Consider the following 7341-nt stretch of genomic DNA (forward strand, 5'->3'; position numbering starts at 1 on the left):
CTGTATCAGCGTTTTATTTGCATGATAACCGATAAAGTTAATGAATTAAAAAATGCGCTACTTTGACTCGGCTACAGCTTTGTGTCTGTCCTTCTGCTTCGGTTTCACTCACCACTGAGTCTGACTTGATGTCCCGCCCACAACACTATCTGACTATCTTTTACTGGGTATTATGTTGAAAGTTTCTCATTTATTACATAATTGCTTAAAATATTTAAACAAGGTTTTGTGTTGGAGTTTGTAACATTCCAAAATCTTCATTTTAACTTAAAGATTTTAATTTTCATTGTAAATGCATATCGGTTCCAAATATCGGTTTTAACTGCTAATAATCGGTATCAGCCTTGAAAAAACAGTATCGGTGAATCCCTGAATGTCACACACCCAGACTGTTCATCTGATTCCCGTTGTTCATTTGATTCTTGTCCACTGGAGGTCCCGGTCTGCCATCCATCTCAGCAGGACTGGCAAGAAAAAAAGAAAACCTGCAGCGTCAGCCTCTCTCACACTTAGAACCGGACGCTGTCAATTGAGAATTGAGCAAGTGCTTTGCCAGTTTCTCCCCCACTCTCCCTGTACCAAAGGCAAAACTATTGAGAGCATGCCCACCCGTACAAATACCCCCTCCTGCCAGGGTTCTGCTTATCATGCCTTTTTTTTGTCTGTGAATGGACAGAGCAGGAGGCACCACGCCAACATGGCTGCATCAGAGCAGTGTAGACCTCAGCTTGATTTAGTCCACTTATTCTTTCAAATACGCAAGAATGGAAACCACTAATTACATTAACTCCTTTTATTGTAATTGAGTCAAGCTTACATGTACAATTTTATAGTCAGTATTTTGCTTTTTGCTTATAAGTGTTATCAGTAACTGGCTGCTGCCCCAAAGTGGCCACAAAATAAATGCATGCAGGTATGACTTAAACTGACCTCCAGTTTTTAGCAAACCTACCCAACAACACCACAAATGTCTTACTTTCTCCTCAAAATTTATCATGATATGGTGGCGCGCACAACATTCTATTAGGGTCTGACGTAGAAAGTCAGAATTTAGGCCTCATATTCATGGTCATTTTTTGGTTATCAAGTTATCCCTTTTAGGTGTGAAACTAAAGTGTCTGCACACATACTGTGACTTTAGACTAGAAAGAATGTGAAAGCCCAGTTTAAGACCTAAAAGTGGAAAGTAGAGGCTTACTCACTGTCTAGGGAAAAATTGTTTCAGAGACTGAAAATAAAACAGACAGAAAGAAATAAGACATGAAAAGGATGTCTGCAGACAAGGCATGCTTTGAGACAGAGAGACATTTGTCTAACTCTCAGAGCTCCTATAGCAAATCTCATTCAAGTGCTTAATTAAATAATTCAGAGTGAAGTGGAATTTCCCATCATGTCTGGCTGGGCAGCTCTGAGTGTTTATAGATTCAGAGCCCAGAAATGCTGGATGGACAGAGACATGAACAACATTTAAAGTGTGAGTTTAAACCACAGAGAGAGAGAACATGCAAGCGTGTCCATTCTGGGGATACTTTATCAAAATTGTTTCAGAGTCAGATTTGAAAATGTAGACAGCTGCACTAGTGTTTGTGGGACATTTCATAAGGCTAAACCTCATGGTGGGTAAATTCTTTTACAAACAATAAGCGTAATCTGGCTGATAAGCAATAGACAAGCATTTAATTAATTTGTAAAAAAAAAAATTTCAGTGTCATGCAGAATTATGGCAATGCCTAAGCAGGTTTGAGAGCACTAAACAGACACTGCAGGCATACTGATCTGAGTAAGTATGTTTGCATGTCTGTGTGTGTGTGTGTGTGTGTGTGTGTGTGTGTGTGTGTTCCCTGCGGCAGAGATGCCAGCAAAAAACACAGCCCCCCTTGTGGCGATGACCCCTTCACACTCCATGAACGTCCTGACAAGTGTCTACCGTAGTCCCGCCACTCTTCTACTTATCGCACGTGAGCACCATGTGACCGGGCAGCTGGCACTGGCCAAATCAAAGGCTGCCTTCTCCTCTGGGAAGCAGCATAGCACCAACTCTGCCTCCTGAGTTAAATCCACTCCATGGATTCAATGCAGGGGTCCTATTGCAGCCCTATCGCCAATGCAGTGTGTGTGTGTGTGTGTGTGTGTGTGTGTGTGTGTGTGTGTGTGTGTGTGTGTGTGTGTGTGTGTGCGCGCTGAAGCAGGAAACATGTAGCACAATGTAAAGACGGGGAGGGCCAGGAAGGAAGGAAATCCTGCTTGAAAAAAGGCCTCTGAGACAAAAGCAAGAGAACTCTCTACAGAGCAAGAACCTTCTTGTGGGACTTAAATGATTTTACACTGACAAAAAGAAGGTGTAAAAGACTAATCAAATAGTAATCAGTTAAGTCATAGGCTAGACTAGACTATACAAAAACCAAAGTAAAAACTTTGTTTTTCTCTAACTAATGCTGAATGTCTAGCTGGAGCAGCAGTTTGGAGGCTAAGCTAACCAGCGGCTGGCTGTAATGTCATATTTACTGTACATACACGAGTGTGGTATCGGACTATCGGTAATGTGTATTAAGGTAACGTGTATTAAGGTGAAATGCTGTCTAAACTAATGTTGTCTAAACTAAAGCAGTATTACAGAAACTTTGCCCAATTCAGATCAATTCGACATTTGGCTCTCAGTGCACATTTTGGTCATGCTAAATGATTGTGGTGCAACACAAGCCCTACACACAGGTCAAAATATTGGAAACAATCCTTTAAATCAAATTACATTAACTCTCTTAAAGAACATTACAATATTCCAATGTTCAATATTTCTTGGACTCAAGGTTGATGCAAATATCTCAGCAGGAGAGGGCTCTGTTGCCACTGAGCTAATCCTCCTATCATTCATCTTCAGGCTGGTTAAAGACAGATGTATCTTTAAGATGGGGCGCTAAACAGGTTTAACATCTACTGATGCATTGTGACACAAAAGGCACAAAATAAACATGCATATGACCATTTACACTTATAATCAGGCAGGTCGCTTGTGTTGTGGCTGTGGTGTGAAATTGACATGCAAGTGAGCCACATCAATAGTTCAGGGGCCTCACACTGAGGACAGACACAAGAGAGAACCTGTCTGTATTCTCAGAGAGCAGAGACTGACCAAATCCAATTTAAAAGAGTCAAGGAGAAAAACATCTCACTTCTGTCTCTGTTCCCATTTCTTTCTTCTGCTACTCTCTCTATTTTACAAAACACACACATATAGTGATGGGGAAACGCTCAGCTCTAGCCTTGTAGGGATCATAATGGTCACCTTTGCATAGAAAAAAAAGGGAAAAAATACACTTCTTGTCAACACAGCATCCAAAATAATAGATAGACCATATGCAGTCACTGCTCCCTCTGGGACACAGGTGTGTAGAACAAGAAAGAAAGAGCACCTTAAAGAGAGGTTTGAGGTATATGAAGGGTAGTGTGCATAAGAGGTAGGTGTGGAACGAGTAACGGCATGATGGCGTAATCATAAATGAATAAAGGAAGTCATTAAGGAAGAAAGAAGAGAGCAATCAGGGCAGAAACAGCAGCCTGTGCGAATACACTGCTCTCTGTGGAATCTCTTATCACCAAATGCAGCCCATTATGGAGACTTACTAATGTAAGCAACTGTAAAAGGCCACTGGCAGGCTCTAAGCACTCGCCCTTATCCTCAAAACCAACCAATCCAAACACACCAACATCATGTGAGCACACACGTGGAAACTTATCTGATCTACTTAAAAAAAAAAAACAACTATATAAATAGCTAAGTAGAAAATGTACAAGGGGCTATATCACGTGGTGTCAGTCTTATTACACTAACATAAACAACTACTGCAATGCCCTCTTTGACCTAGCATCTCCTCCTCCAACAGATCTTAACATTTCTGGCTTCTGACCCCTAACACATAAACAATTTAGCTTTTAGGTGTGAGTAAAATACTACCTTGTTAATAGTTTTAGTTCAATTCATCTCAGTTAATTAAGGATTTATTAAAAAACGAAAAGTACAATTTTGCTTCCAACACAAATATAGCATGCCTCCATATATAGCCTGATACTGCACACACCCAGACACACTGAAAGCTTCTCTGTTTACACATACTGTATTTGTTTGTGTGTTTCCATCAAATCAGGACGTACCGACTATCAGCATCTTCTGTTCCTGTTTCCATCAGAACACAGGAGGGAGTTGGATGTTGGCATTGGAGCCTACAGATTAACAGACAGGAAAAGGATAGGAACAAGAGGTCCTGACCTTTTGGGTCATTAGCGGTCTGTCCCCCCTCCCCCCCCTCCCCCAACCTGACCTCCTTTAACTGCCAACTCGTCATATGCTACAAGCAAAAGAGTAAACTTCTTGGTCGCTGCTGGGCTAATCTGACTGTCCTGGCCAAGATGTATACAAATCCAAAGTCTGTGAGAGAGAGACGCGGAACCTCTATATACAAATACACAGAGGGTTCACTTAAACACCTGGGTTCCTGAGAGTCAGGAAAATATCCTTCTTGGCGGTTGCTTTCTCCGTTAGAATTGATTTCAGGACTTCCTGCAGCCATTTTCACTGAAAAGACACTACTGACTTCAAGTGGCCACCAACATGTTTGTTGACCAGTTACCTCTCCACATAAAGTCCAGGATATAAAACAAATCATATGCAGCTGTATTTAAAAGATGTAAGAATACACATGCAATACTTCTTACATTGTAACCCTTGATGAGCAGTTGTTTTGTAAGAGAATGACAAGTGTAAAGAGATTCCACAGCATTGCAATGTCTCAAACCACATTAATTTCATTTCAATTCATGCAATAGAGATTAAAATGTTTTAAACATTACACTCTGTGGTTGCTTCATAGTTAAACAGGCTTATTTTGGGGAGGAGAGGAAGGCAGCAGCTGAGGGACCACTTAATGAACTGCAAAGCTCTTTGGATTGGAATATATTAAGTTAACTTGTGGCTCAGATCTCCCTCCAGAATCAGGACATAAAAGATGTCCTCCATTGTCCCGTCTTGCATTCTCCCTCCTAAGTGCTTATCATGCAAGCAAATGGCTTTCAATCTCTCAATATCAACAGCGAACAATGTCAGAGACTATGCAAATTATTTCATTTGACACTGTGACTAGAAAAGAAGAACTGAAAACAAAACCTGTAGAAAGGCGAAGACCTCATTAAAATGACTGCTTACATTATGTCTTGATTTGTTCCCATCATTTAGACATTTCTAAGAATGACTATCATTTTATTGGCTCGTAGCTGTCCAAGATAAACACCAGTGTCTACCGCCGCCAACTGTCTCCAGCTATAATTGTTGATTATGTGAGATAGGCCTGATATTTTTTAAACAGCTTCCCTAGAGCCTTCCTCTCACTGTCCGACTACTGTGGAAGTTTAGTACACACAGTTTGAAAAGTGGTCCTTTAATCCAAAGAAAGTCAAATTTAGACTTTCCAATAATGACACCTTCAAGATGTAATCTGCATATTTTCCCACAGGAGGTTAGGTACCGCCACACAATAGGCTCAGACTGTCCTGGGACAAATTGCTCTAATCATCCATATTGTTTTCTATTGCCTTAATAGTAAGGTATGTGCGAGGTGCATTGTGTTAGGGTCCCACAGATCAACAGCAACAATCTCTGCTCTACAGTTCAACTTTGGCTACTGACCACCGCCTCATTGTTCCCCAGCATTTCCTAACCTCGGAGGAATTCCTCCTCCAGGAAATATGGTTTACAAGAGAAGGCACCAAGCCCAGCCACTTGCGGAGACTCAAGCCCCCTCCCCCCCCCCCCAACCACCACCCTTCACCCTCCTGGCAAAATCTACTATGTGATCAGCTCTACCCTTTTCCCTTCTCCCCTGAAGCAATATCCCGTTCAACTCTCTCCCTGCTGGTACTCGGAGTCCCCTGGATTATCCCAACAGGGAGTCGCACAGAGGGGGGCCGGGGTGTCCTCCATTCTGACCTCCAGACACACAGAACCTTGTGTGGTTCATAGCTGGTTCTAGCGTGGCAGTAGAGGAAGCGGGGGAGGCAAGCGTGTGTTTGTGTGTAATCAGATGAAAGTCTTTAATATGACCCCTCTCCGCAGTGGGGCTGTCTTTGATCATCCTGAGCATCTTCCACAATACTCCCTAGGAACTACCAGATGATAAGACAGTGGATAATAGTGACTCTTTGTCTTTTTCTCTCACTTTCTAGCTTCTTTATTATCATTACCCAGCTCCAACACGCAGCTAAACCAACAATTGCAATCTTTCGATGTCAGATCTTAATCTGATGCATCCATTCTGACATTCCTGGGCCAGAACAGAGTTGCCTTGTAAGGATCAGTCACTTCTGAAATGAATCCCAGTTCCAGCACCACAGGGGAGATAAAGGAGGACTGGCTGCATTCCCTAAACCCCCCACCACCAGGACAGAGGACACATTCCCTCATGTAATCGCCTCCTCCATTTCTCCAGTGATGCCACTTCTAAGAAAAGGGCAGATAGAGCTCCATCCCCACCCTGGTCCCTCTGTCCTCCATTGGAAACATCTGGACAGTGGGAGGGAGGTCAGGGTGTACACAATACATGTGGTCTGGGAAATAGCACTCTTAATGACACACAATAAGGCGCCCCTTTGACCTGACTTCCCCGCAAAGTTCCCATTTCACTAAGAAGATGAAACTGCTGAGAAAATACAGTGGAAGCCATCCAAATTGCAAAGTCCAGATCACATCATATCAGTGTTTTAAAATCCTCAACTACAGCTTTCTTTGTCAAATAAGACTTGATTACCAACTGTTACACAGTAACAACTTTTCACAGCTTTCTCCTTTTAACCGGGAGACAAACATTTCCAATGTTTCCCTTCCCTCCTGTCTTTGAGGTTAGGTGTTATTTTATGTAAAGCGGATAAGATGACATCCCATCATTCCTGTGTTGCAGCAACCAAGTGTTAAGGTCGGTGTGCAGCAGGAGATGTATTACCAGCTGAGCGCCAGCTCCAGTGGTTCTCATTTGAGTCCACCTGCGCCGTCTTTGGCAGAACTCCCCACACTTCTGGATTTGATCATAAGTTGGCAAAGGAAGCAGCAAAATACACTCACACTGTATTTTCTATGCTGTGTGTGAAGCGGAGTAATTACATGGATGGACTAGTCATGCTGTACAGCACAAGTTACAAGCCTGGCTGTTACAAAGACACAGTTAGCTGAAATACAGATGTAATTATAGAATTTTTCCTGATGAATTTCAGCTCTTTTATTAAAAGTTGATTAAAAGTTGCTTTCTAATATGGAATGATTGCAAAGGTTGATTTATAAACTGTAACTTCAAGGTGTAG

General features: G+C 42.1%; 1 protein-coding gene across 4 annotated transcripts in view; it reads right to left on the reverse strand.

Moving 5' to 3' along the window:
- Positions 1-7341, reverse strand: part of prex2 (phosphatidylinositol-3,4,5-trisphosphate-dependent Rac exchange factor 2) — a 96625-nt gene that overhangs the window by 88263 nt on the left and 1021 nt on the right. The window lies entirely within an intron of this gene.

This window comes from Perca fluviatilis, chromosome 22 (genome assembly GCF_010015445.1).
Source record: "Perca fluviatilis chromosome 22, GENO_Pfluv_1.0, whole genome shotgun sequence".
In the NCBI taxonomy this organism is placed as follows: Eukaryota; Metazoa; Chordata; class Actinopteri; order Perciformes; family Percidae; genus Perca; species Perca fluviatilis.